This window comes from Chlorocebus sabaeus, chromosome 24, assembly GCF_047675955.1.
Source record: "Chlorocebus sabaeus isolate Y175 chromosome 24, mChlSab1.0.hap1, whole genome shotgun sequence".
Taxonomy (NCBI): domain Eukaryota; kingdom Metazoa; phylum Chordata; class Mammalia; order Primates; family Cercopithecidae; genus Chlorocebus; species Chlorocebus sabaeus.
In genome coordinates this window covers 74,426,209-74,438,745 of record NC_132927.1, presented here as the reverse complement: position 1 = coordinate 74,438,745, position 12,537 = coordinate 74,426,209, and positions in this window count along the sequence as shown.

Below are 12,537 nucleotides of genomic sequence, written 5' to 3'. Positions count from 1 at the left end.
ATATATATAAATTTAATATATATTCATATATATATTAAATTTAATATATATATTCATATATATATATGATGGAATACTATCCAGCCATGAAAAGTAATGAATTAACAGCATTTGCAATGACCTAGGTGAGATTAGAGACTATTATTCTAAGTTAAGTAACTCAGGAATAGAAAGCCAAATATTATATGTTCTCATTGATATGTGGGAGCTAAGTTATGAGGATGCAGAAGCATAAGAATGATAACAATGGACTTTGGGGACTCGGGGGGAATAGTGGGAGAGGGATGAAGGATAAAAGACAACAAATATGGTGCAGTGTATACTGCTCGGGTGATGGGTGCATCAGGTTCTCACAAATCTCCACTAAAGAACTTACTCATGTAACCAAATACCACCTATGCCACAATAACTTATGGAAAAATAAAGTTTTTTCTTTAAAAATTTACATCAGAGAGGAAAGGCATTAAAAGAATGCTTAAGTAATGAGTGGCCCAGGTCACACTTCAGGGATACCCAGAATTATTTTCCAGACATTCATTGCACGGGACAAATCAATGCTCACTTTTTCACTTTTGTGAGCCTTGGCCACTTTTTCACTTTTCTCCTAAGGACTGTTGCTGTTGCTTTTTTGGAAATAAAACAAACACACTAACCAAAAAAATAAAAATAAAAAAAAGAAACAAAAAATAAAAAGAAGAAGTTAAACCAACTTTCTGTAGATCCCAATTCTTCTAGCCATTAAGGACAATAAATGTTAAACAAGCTTAGCAATATGTGATCTTTAAACATGATTGTGGCTAAGCTGATCATCTACCTTAGTTATTTGGGACCTTGGGCACACACTTAACCTTCCCTGAGCCTCAGTTTCTTTCAAGTATGAAAGAGAAGCAATAATAGCTGCCTCAAGGTTTTGGGTAAGCATTCAAAACAATGCTGTTAAATATGCATTGTTTGTATGTGTCTGCATTGTTGAAGTACTTTGTGCAATTAACTCATGTATGATAAGCTCATGATGTAGGTTCTGCAATAACCACCATCTCGGTCTTACAGAGGGAGAGCAGTTTCCCTCCTAGGTTGAGTGATGTGCCCAAGCTCAGTGTCTCTTTGGTGGAGAAACTGAAATTTAGCTCTAGACAGTGTGATGCAAGAGTCTAATCTCATAACCACTATGAGGTACTAAAGCATGTAACCAGGCTGCATAGGTCATAGATTCTCAGTCAATATTGGTGTCTTGGAGGAACATTGACTCAGCAGTTCAATAATGTCAACTAAATCCCTGGAATTTCTCCTAATCCATTAACTACTCATGTTTCCTCCTAGCACAGTCTAGATTGCTTCAGGAATATTTTTGCCAGGACCCTGAAATCCCTTACCCTTTGCCTTTCATATTTTGGTAAACTCAAATTCCAAATGAACTCTGACACATTCATCTTCATTCAAGAAGCAAGTGCTGCTGAAACAGATAACCCAGCAAGGCAGAATGCATTAATGTTCAGCCTCAAAGGCAGAATAACTACTGCTGGGAGCCCTCCTGTGTTTTCTTGTTCCAACAAGGTCCCATTTTCAAAACAGATATTTTAAACCCTTAGCACTTCTCTCAAATCTCTGCAATCACTCCCACAACACATAGGAGATGACAAAATTTTTTATTTCTTAGAGAAATTTGAAACAATAGAATGAGAAATCCCTCAACTTCTCCTGAATATCACACCTTCAACTAACCTACATCCTCGTCTTCTGCCTGGTAACTTCAAGGAGGCAGTCCCCCCTCTCACTTGAGGTTATCCCTAACCCCTTGTTCTAAGACAGACTTCCCTGCTTGGTCAGGAGTCTTAAAATCTCAATTACTCCTTGTCTGTCTCCAGCACATTTTATGAGATCTTTCATGATTTTAGATAACTTACTCGTGATCTTCCTATTTTTAGAGGGGAAAAACATCACTGCTCTCAACCCCTCATTAATGAGCACCTTATCTTGAGCCTCCCTTTCTGCAGACAGCTCCTAGGAAAAGTCTCTCTTTTTTTTTTTCCTACAGTTCCCAACATTCACTTTTTCTCCTACTTATCTGCCTTCTGCTTACATCTGCCCTCTTGATGGGTTCTCGCTTAGGCCATTCTCTTAGAGATCTTCATGATCTTTCATGCTCATTCTCTTCATGATCTTCATTCTCTTCATGATCTTTCCCAAGTTTCCAGGACACAGGAACACTCCTCCATCTCTAGGTTTCTTCTTCTCAGCCTGTCTTCCATTACTGCCTTTTGAATGCTGGAGTTTCTTCCTCTTGATCTCTGCAGTTTTATTTTGAACTTCTTCCCTAGGCCAATTCATTCAAATCTGTGGCTTTTGTGGTCATTTCTAGGCTGATGACTCTCAACTGATGGACTGAGCCAAGCTTCTTCCTCTGAGTTGTAGACCCTTACATGTAGACACCTACTAATTATCTCTACTTTGAATACTAAGCGTTACATTAAATTTAAAATGTCAAAAGCCAAATTATTTGTCTTCATCACTCCTCTGTCTGAAAAAAATAATACCAATATCAAAAAGCAGCATAACTCTGCCTCTTAGGAGCCAAGGAGACCTCTCCCAGAGATACCTCCTCTTCATCAAGCCGTGGTCAACACAAGGAAACTTTACCTTCTAGAGATCTTTCTACTCTTTTCATATATGCCAAGGTCCACCTGCACCCTATTCGTTCAAGATGCCGCCGTCTCTTACCTAGACACATCAATGACATCTGAGGCTAGATTCCAAACCTAGCTCAGGCCCTTTTCAATCCAGCATTGTCCACACTGCAGTCCCTGTGATCTTTCTAAACACAAATCTTGTTTTGTTTTTCCCAGGTCAAAACTTCTCAATAGCTTCCCATTTCCCTAGGGATAGTGATCGAAGTCCTCATTCTGGTTCTCAAAACCAGCAATTTCTAAAGCAGACATCTCTCCAACCTCATTTCACAGCGTGCCTAGTCTTTATAGTTTGTGCTCTGCCTACATGACTTGTTCCACTTGTCTTTTAGCATGAAACAAAGAACCCCACACCTAGAAGAGCCACACAGCAACCGTTTTATTTGATCAGAAATCCTGTGGGTAAAAATTTTAGAAAAAAGCCCAGTGGGAATGGTTGTCCTTGCCTCTACTCTGCTCTGGATGTCTGAGACCAGGTATTGGGTCTCAGATGAGCTTGGACTGGAGGGTCTACATACAAGATGGCATCTTTACTCACAAGCCTGGAGTCTGAGCTGAGATTGCTAAAGACAGGCTCAGCTGGGACTGTTGACCAGGGTTGGGACCTGAAAGGGAGCAAGTAGCAGTCTTCCAGAAGCAAGTGTTCAATGAGAACCTGCCAGAAACTGTCTAGCCTTGCATGACTGAGCCTCGGAAGTCACAAAGCATTGCTCTGTCATAATCTGTTCACCGAGGGAGTCACAGAAGTCTAGATCATTTCAAAGGACGCAAACTCCTCCCCTTGATGAAAGGAAAGGAGAGCCAAAGAATTCGGGAATCACATTTTTCAAATGGGTTCATTCTCTTTTTCCATTCCTTAAGGGCATGATCCACTCTCCCACCAGGAGAGAGCTGTTCCCAGCTCTGCCCTTTCACTCCCACAACCTAATTAATTCTGTTCATCCTACTGACCCCAGTTCCTTCTTTTCTTCTGCAAGGAAGCTCTTCCTAAGACTTGGAGCTGCTCGGATCCCCTCTTTATAGAGGCTTCTTCCACCATGCACATCTTTGCCATTGACATGCACTCACTGCCAGTGTCATTCTAATCTGAAGTTATTGATCGATGCATCACTCTCCTTCAATAGGTAATGAACTCCCCAAAGGCAGAGACATTAGTGGATGAATGAAGAAATGAAATGAGAAAGAGCTAGAAATGGAAAACGCTCTCTGTGATGGTGCCTGCAGAGCTGTCTGCATCCCATTAAGCTTCACTCTATGGAAAGGTAGACCTTTCTAGTTTATGAGGCAGGAAAGGCAAGGCCTGTCTTCAGAGCACAATGTTGGGAGGTCCTCCAGGAGAAATGTACAACTCTCTTGCCCTGTTTCCTAATCTTTCCAAATGAACGAACAAAAACACTTTATGGCCTCCCCTGGCAGCCTCTGGCCTTTTCACGTGGCAGAAAATGAAGGTATGGTTGCCAGGCTTGCCCAAGATTGTTTGCATGTAAGCAGGAGGGCACAGGGTAGGAGGCAGTAACAAGAAACAAACCTGCAGTTACACCTGGATATTCCCCTCTTTGTAACCCTGGGGGCACCTGGATGCTTTCCAGAAGGACAGCACCTGGGTCCCCCACTGTCTGGACAGCTGCCACATGCCTTTGCCTCCTCCTGAATATTGGGCGGAACAGCCAGTGCTGTGAGAGGGACGAGATCCCAACGCACGAGGTGGGGTGTACGGAGGGTGGATTCTTAAACAAGTCATCCCATCTTCCTGAAACCATGCAGTCACGCCTTCCCTGCTTCTTGGTACGCTGATTTTCTTCTCCAGAGCAACTGTTCATCACACACACACACGCACGCACGCACGCGCGCACAGGTGACACCCCAGATCCCTAAGTCCCAGTAGATGGGGTTAGATGATCCATTTAACGAAATGTTCCAACAACAAAGAATGCTAACATGGGAGGCAAGAAAACAAGGGCATTTTTTCCTACTCTCGTTTAAGAATTTACCAGGTCCAAAAGCACAATATTGAAAGATGGTAGGAAATGGGCTTGGCTCCATTTTGGGTACTTTTTTTTTTTTTTTTTGAATATAAGGTTTCAACTTTCTAGCAATCAAGTCTTGTTTTGTATTTACTTTTAAAAAGCAATTTTATAATGTGGATATACCTTCTTGGAGGCTACCATTTAAGTGACTACAATGCATAACCCTGGGCAAGTCACTTCCTCCTTCTGTGTCTCATTTTCCATTCCTCTAAGCTAGGACAAGGATGAAGTCATTTGCCTCTCAACTCCTTTATTCTAAGGCTGCACTCTTCAACACAGTTGTCACAGCGGCCAAATGTGGCTGTTGAGCATTTGAAATGTAGCTAGTCTGAATTGAGATATGATTGCAAATATAAAAATATACATTAAATTTCAAGCATGCAGCTTGAAAAATAATGTAAAATACCTCATAAATAATTTTTATTAGCCTAGTGTGGTGTTGCACACCTGTAGTCCTAGCTACTCAGGAGGCTGAGGCAGGAGGATTGCTTGAGCCTAGGAGATTAAGACTGCAGTAAGCTATGATCACATCACTGTACTCCAGTCTGGGTGAGAGAGCAAAATCCTGTCTCCAAATAATTGTAATTATAATAATGATTATTTATTTTTATCTTTATTTCATATTCAAATTATAATTTTTTGATATATTGGGATACATCAAATTTCTGTCTCAAATTAATTTCACCTGTTCGTTTTTATTTTTTGTAATGTGCCTACTAAAAAATGTAAAATTATATATGTGGCTTGCATTATATTTATTTGGGCAGCTCTGTTCTGAAGAATAGATTTCCTGACTTATTAATGATCACCATTCTGACTGGTGTGAGATGGTATCTCATTGTGGTTTTGATCTGCATTTCTCTAATGACCAGTGATGATGAGGTTTTCTTTTCATATGTTTGTTGGCCGCATAAATGTTTTCTTTTGAAAGTGTCTGTTCATATCCTTTGCCCACTTTTTGATTTTTTTTTCCTTATAAATTTGTTTAAGTTCCTTGTAGATTCTGGATATTAGCCTTCTGTCAGATGGATAGATTGCAAAAATTTTCTCCCATTCTAGGTTGCCTGTTCACTCTGATGATAGTTTTCTTTGCTGTGCAGAAGCTCTTTAGTTTAATTAGATCCCATTTGTCAATTTTTGTTCTTGTTGCAATTGCTTTAGGTGTTTTAGTCATGAAGTCTTTGCCCATGCTTATGTTCTGAATGGTATTGCCTAAGTTTTCTTCTAGAGTTTTTATGGTTTTAGGTCTCATATTTAAATGTTTAATCCATCTCAAGTTAATTTTTGTATAAGGTGTAAGGAAGGGGTCCAGTTTCGGTTTTCTGCATGTGGCTAACCAGTTTTCCCAACACCATTTATTAAATAGGGAATCCTTTCCCCATTGCTTGTTTTTGTCAGGTTTGTCAAAGATCAGATGGTTGTAAATGTGTAGTGTTATTTCTGAGGACTCTGTTCAGTTCCATTGGTCTATATATCTGTTTTGGTACCAGTACCATGCTGTTTTGGTTACTATAGCCTTGTAGGATAGTTTGAAGTCAGGTAACCTGATGCCTCCAGCTGTGTTCTTTTTGCATAGGACTGTCTTGGCTATACAGGCTCTTTTTGTTCCATATGAAATTTAAAGTAGCTTTTTCTTTTTCTAATTCTGTGAAAAAAGTCAATGGCAGCTTGATGGGAATATCACTGAATCTATAAATTACTTGGGGCAGTATGGCCATTTTCACGATACTGATTCTTCCTATCCATGAGCATGGAATGTTTTTCCATTTGTTTGTGTCCTCTCTTATTTCCTTGAACAGTGGTTTGTAGTTCTACCCAAAGAGGTCCTTCACATCCCCTGTATGTTGTATTCCTGGTATTTTCTTCTCTTTGTAGCAATTGTGAGCAGATTTTGGAGAGGATGTAGAGAAGTAGGAACACTTTTACACTGTTGGTGGGAGTGTAAATTAATTTAACCACTCTGGAAGACAGTGTGGTGATTCCTCAAGGATCTAGAACTAGAAATACCATTTGGCCCAGCAACCCTATTAAGAGTGTATACCCAAAGGTTTATAGGTCATTCTACTATAAAGACACAAGCACATGTATGTTTATTGCAGCACTATTCACAATAGCAAAGACTTGGAACCAACCCAAATGCTCATCAATGATAGACTGCAAAACGAAAATGTGGCACATATACACCATGGAATACTATGCAGTCATAAAAAAGAATGAGTTCATGTCATTTTCAGGGACATGGATGGAGCTGGAAACCACAACTCCCAGCAAACTAACACAGGAACAGAAAACCAAACACCACTTGTTCTCACTCATAAGTGGGAGTTGAACAATGACAGCATATGGGCACAGGAAGGGGAACATCACACACTGGGGCCTGTTGGGGGTGGAGGGCAAGGGGAAGGATAGCATTAGGAGAAATACCTAATGTAGATGATGGGTTGATGGGTGCAGCAAACCACCATGGCACATGTATACCTAGGTAACAAACTTGCACGTTCTGCACATGTATCCCAGAATGTAAAGTATAATTTTTAAAAGATTATATCAAGTAAATTAATAAAAAGCAACTGGATAATATAAATAGGCATTTATCTCAAGAAAAAATGATTTTCTTGCAGTTTTTTAGATGAAGTTCCATATAGATTAATAGCCCCTCAATGACTTAGGAAATCTAGCTCTGTTGTGCATAGCTGTTAAAATAAACATCACAGTCATCAGTGATGAAAGACAATAATAATGATTCTTTCCAATTTAGACTATTCTGTAAACATCTCTCAGACAAGTGTGATCCATGTTCTAGAATTATATTTACTGTCACTACATTCCAACAATTCTCAGAGAGGACAAACAGCTAGACCGTGGTCACACAGATGAAAAGTGACAGAGGCAGGTTTACAAGGTCTTCTTTCAGATCCAGATTTCATACCATTTAAAACCTCTACCCAAGGGAAGTTTGATTGAGGTAGGTGCTCATAATGTATTTTACTAGAGTGTAACTTCAGGTAATCTAATTTTAAAATTATTATAAAATTATAAATCTGCTCTGCTTTTCCTGAGAGTAGAGGTGACCTGCTAGTATTTTGAAATGAATTGAATGCCTCTCTCTTTAAAGTATACTTTTTGTGGTGAAGGATTAACAACAAACCAAATACTTCTTATATTCACAATCTCTTTGAATCCCCTTCCCCCACCCAGGGATTTAATGCTAGACTCTTATTTTTGAAATATGGTCTCTATCCCTTTAAATAATATGAAAAAAAAAAGAACTTTCTCTTGTTCTCTGAACTTCATCTCCAGCCTCCGAGGGATTGGAGCTTTGTCTATGATCAGTGCATATTCTGCTCCGTGTAAGAATCACAAATGTTGATAGAAATAGCCATGGGGTGTGCAAAGAACCCATTTTGTATGTCAGAAGAGTTGAGCCTCTGTTAGATGAAATGTCAAGGGAAGGCAGATATCTCAATGGGAAGTGACCTTAAGAAAGCCCCGACCTCGCCAAAGATGACCTTTTTGCAGCAAGAAACATTAAAATTACAACCATATTCATGTTTCAGTTTCAAAAACAATATGTATTTCTCCTCCACACTCTCCTGACTTGGCAACCTACATATCTTAAATAAAGATATACCGGGGCCCTATTTCTACTTGGCAGAGCTGAGTTGATTTATTTCTGTCTGAACACACCCGCGGAATGAAGCTGCTCTTTTTAATTCCTCAAGGGGCTCATTGGAGGTCCATTTTATTGCTATTTTAGCTGAATGTTTTACTACTATATCTGTATTTAATATTTCCAGTGTGGCCTCATTTTTGGAATTTTTTCCCCCAAACTCCCACAGGCACCCTTGTATTAACTAAAATATATGTCTTATCAATGTGTTAATCAAACTAAAAATTCTGAGGCTATTAAAATGGAGCTATGGAGAAATGTCCATATCTGATAGCATTTGGGTCTTCAAGTGGCAAGGTACAAAGTGACAGATCAGGGGCAGAAATTTATTTTTATAGCAGTGACAGAATGATTCTGGTCAAACTCTACATTGAGAAATAGGCTTTACAAGGTAGTTACTTTAGCTTATTATTTTTGTTGTTTGTTTATTTTTCATCTACCTGCTTTTCAATGCCTCGTCTTACAAATCCATTTTCTTAATCAACACTAATTCTGTGGAACATGGAAAGCCTTTTTCCTTAACACCTAACTTCTGAAATAAAACAAATATTTCAAAGCACCTGTCATTGTCACAAAGGGAGAATGACTTTGGAGCTCTCCAGGCTTTGTGTGTGTGTGTTTTTCAAGGTTACATGATGCAAAACCTCCCAGTCTGAGTGGGAAATTAGAATTAGAACCCTTTCCAAAACAGGGCACGAATGAGAGCTGCAAGCTGTTTACTAAGGCTAAGACATGGCCAAATGCAGATGCCAGTGGCACGTGGTGAGGTGTGTTGGAAAAGCACTATTGCTACTTTTGATCTGGCTCACACTGGTCAATTCACTCCAATCCTCACCTTCAAGTGAGAAGAATCTTACCTAAGTTATGTATCTGCTGTGAAAACAGTGAAATTTTGTGAGGGAAGCTGTTGGGATAATGCAGATGTTCACATTTTCTCAAATTTTCTTTCCCAAATATTTTTCTATCTGCCTGAAAATACCTTTTAAAAATGTCTTTAGAACATTCAGTTGGTCATAATTTTCTCAGTTTTGAGCTATTAGAGAATATCTTTTGCTCAAAGCAATTTACAGGTTCAATGCTATCCCTATCAAAATACCAACATCATTTTTCACATAATTAGAAAATTCCATTCTGAAATTCATATGCAAACAAAAAAGAGCCCAAATAGCCTTAGGAATTCTACGGAAAAAGAACAAAGCCAGAGGCATCGTGCTACCTGACTTCAAACTATACTACACAGCCACAGTAACCAAAACAATGTGACACTGTGGAACAGGTTAGATAACCCAGAAATAAAACCACATACCTACAACTATCTGATCTTCCACAAAGTTGACAGTAACAAGCAAGGGAGAAAGAACTCCTAATTGATAAGTGGTACTGCTGTAACTGGCTGGCCATATGCAGAAGATTGAAACTGAACTACTTCCTTAAACTGTATAAAAAATCAACTCAAGATGGATTAAAGAATTACTTTTAAAAGATAAAACTATAGAAACTCTTAATGAAAATCTAGGAAATGCCATTCTGGACATCGGCCTTGCAAAGATTTCACAGCAAAGATTCCAAAAGCAATTGCAACAAAAACAAAAATTCACAAGTAGGACATAATAAAATGAAAGAACTTTTGCACAGAAAAATAAACTATCAACAGAGTAAAATGACAACCTAAAGAATGGAAAGAAACATATGCAAACCATGCATCTGACAAAGTCTAGTATCCAGAATCCATCAGGAACAAGCAAAATCCAACAGGGAGAAGCAGAAAAACGAAACAACCCCATTCAATATGGGCAAAGGACATGAACAGACACTTCTCAAAGCAAGACATACACACTATGTCAACAAGTATAAGAAAAAATACTCAACATCACTAATCGTTATAGAAATGTAAATCAAAACCACAAGGAGATACTATCTCATATAAGTCAGAATGGGTATTATTAGAAAACCAAAAAAAGTAACAGATGTTGGTGAGGTTGAGGAGAAAAACGAATACTTGTACACTGCTGGTTGGAATGTAAATTAGCTCAGCCACTGTGGAAAGCAGTTTGGAGATTTCTCAGATAACTTAAAACATAACTACTATTTGACCCAGCAGTTCCATTACTGAGTATATATCCAAAGTAATATAAAGACTTCTACCATAAAGACACATTCACATGTATGCTTATTGCAGCACTTTTCTTAATAGCAAAGGCATGGAATCAACCTAGAAGCACATCAGTGGTGGACTGGATAGAGAAAATGTGGTACACATATATACACCATGGAATACTGTACAACCATAAAAAAAGGACAAAATCATGTGCTTTGTAGCAACATGGAGGCAGCTGGAGGCCATTATTCTAAGCAAGTTTATGCAGGAACAGAAAACCAAATACTGCATGTTCATACTTACAAGTAGCAGCTAAACATTGAGTGTACAAGGACACAAAGAGGGAATAGTAGACACTGGAGCCTACTTGAAGGTGGAGGGTGGGAGGAGGAAGAGGATAGAAAAACTACCTATTGGATACTATGGTTACTACCTGGGTGACAAAATCATTTGTACACCAAAGCTGAGTGACACACAATTTATCCCTGTAACAAACAGGCACGTGTACCCCCTGAACTTAAAATAAATGTTGGGAAAAAAAGAAAATATTTTTATACATTTCTTTTTAATGATAGTTCTACTGAGTATCCAGTTCTTGCTTGAAAGTTACTATCTCTCAAAACTTAGAAAATGTTACTCCACTGTCTTCTTTTTTCCATTATTTCTTTTGAGAAGTCTAGTGTTAGCTTGGTAATCTTTTCACTCTGCCTGCTTTTAAAATCTTATTTGAAGTTCTTTGGTTTTACAACAGCGCGTTGAAGTGTGAAGTTACTTGTTTGCTTTCTTTAATACTGCTTGATGTCCACTGCAATTTCTATATTTTTCTACATTCTGTATTTCTATATTTTATCACCTTTTTATATTTTCTGTTTGCTTGCCTTTTTTTCGAATATTCTGAGCATTTCTTCTGATTTGCCTCCTTAATCACTAATTTTCAGTACATTTGTGTCTCAGTTAAAGTTTATGCATTTATTAGGTTTTGAATTTCAGCAATTTCATTTTTAGAAAGACTATGTGGCTGTCTTTAATCTGCTGTGCCATCTTTGATAAGTTGTTTCTAATTTTTTGATTTCATCTTTTATTTCTTGTGATATTTCACATTACTTATTTTATATCAAATCTATAACTCTATGTGTGTGTGTGGGAACATACATTTATGCATAGATATAACAGATATGCCATATGATCTCAGAAGGGAATTTCATTTGCTTTTGCTGAGGGCCAGAGAACCCTGAAGACCTGGTACTATTTTTGGCTCTTTGTAAGGTTGCTTATGTTACACGTAGGTCTGAGGTCAAGCTCCTCCATCTTACCAGGGTCTTGGGCTTGGCTTCCTTAACATTGACTTGCTCCTGCTCAAGTTCCTTGTTCTAGTCTCAGCTCAGTCACGCTTGTTTCTTTGTTTTTATTTCTTAGAGGTTCCCCTTATATTCTATCAATCCCAGAAAAGCATTAAAATTATGTTTGTGTGGTAATTTTCTAATCATCTCAAGAGCTGGCGTATCTCAGCCGAGACATCCTTCTGGTCTCCTTGCCTGCCATGCTACAGAAGCCCACTTGCTGGAGTTACGTTCAGAGGAATATTTTGATGTCTGTCATTTAGTGTCCCCTGGACTTCCACATAATGAAAATAAAAGTAGTAATAATGACAGTAACTGTATACTGAAAATTGACGAAGTCTCAGAGACCATGTTAATCATTTAATAAACAACATCCGTAGTCCTCTCAACATGGCAAAGAAACTGCATTTCTGAGAGTAAAAGTGAATAGTATTTATTTGTTACACAACTAGTTGATGATGAAAAAATATTAAAAATAGCTGTTGATGAAGTTGGGATAGAAAGAGGTTTGGCATAAAATTCTATACATTTGAGACTATGCTATGAAATATCTCAATTTTTAAAATATAAAATTATATGAACTCTTCATAAAAGTACTTTAGAAATATAGCTAGAAAATAAATTAATTTACCCCAAGAGAGTGGCCTGATCACTCTTTTCCAACAATGAATATTTTATGACTGATCATGTCTTCACTTCACTTGGGATACCAGCAAGC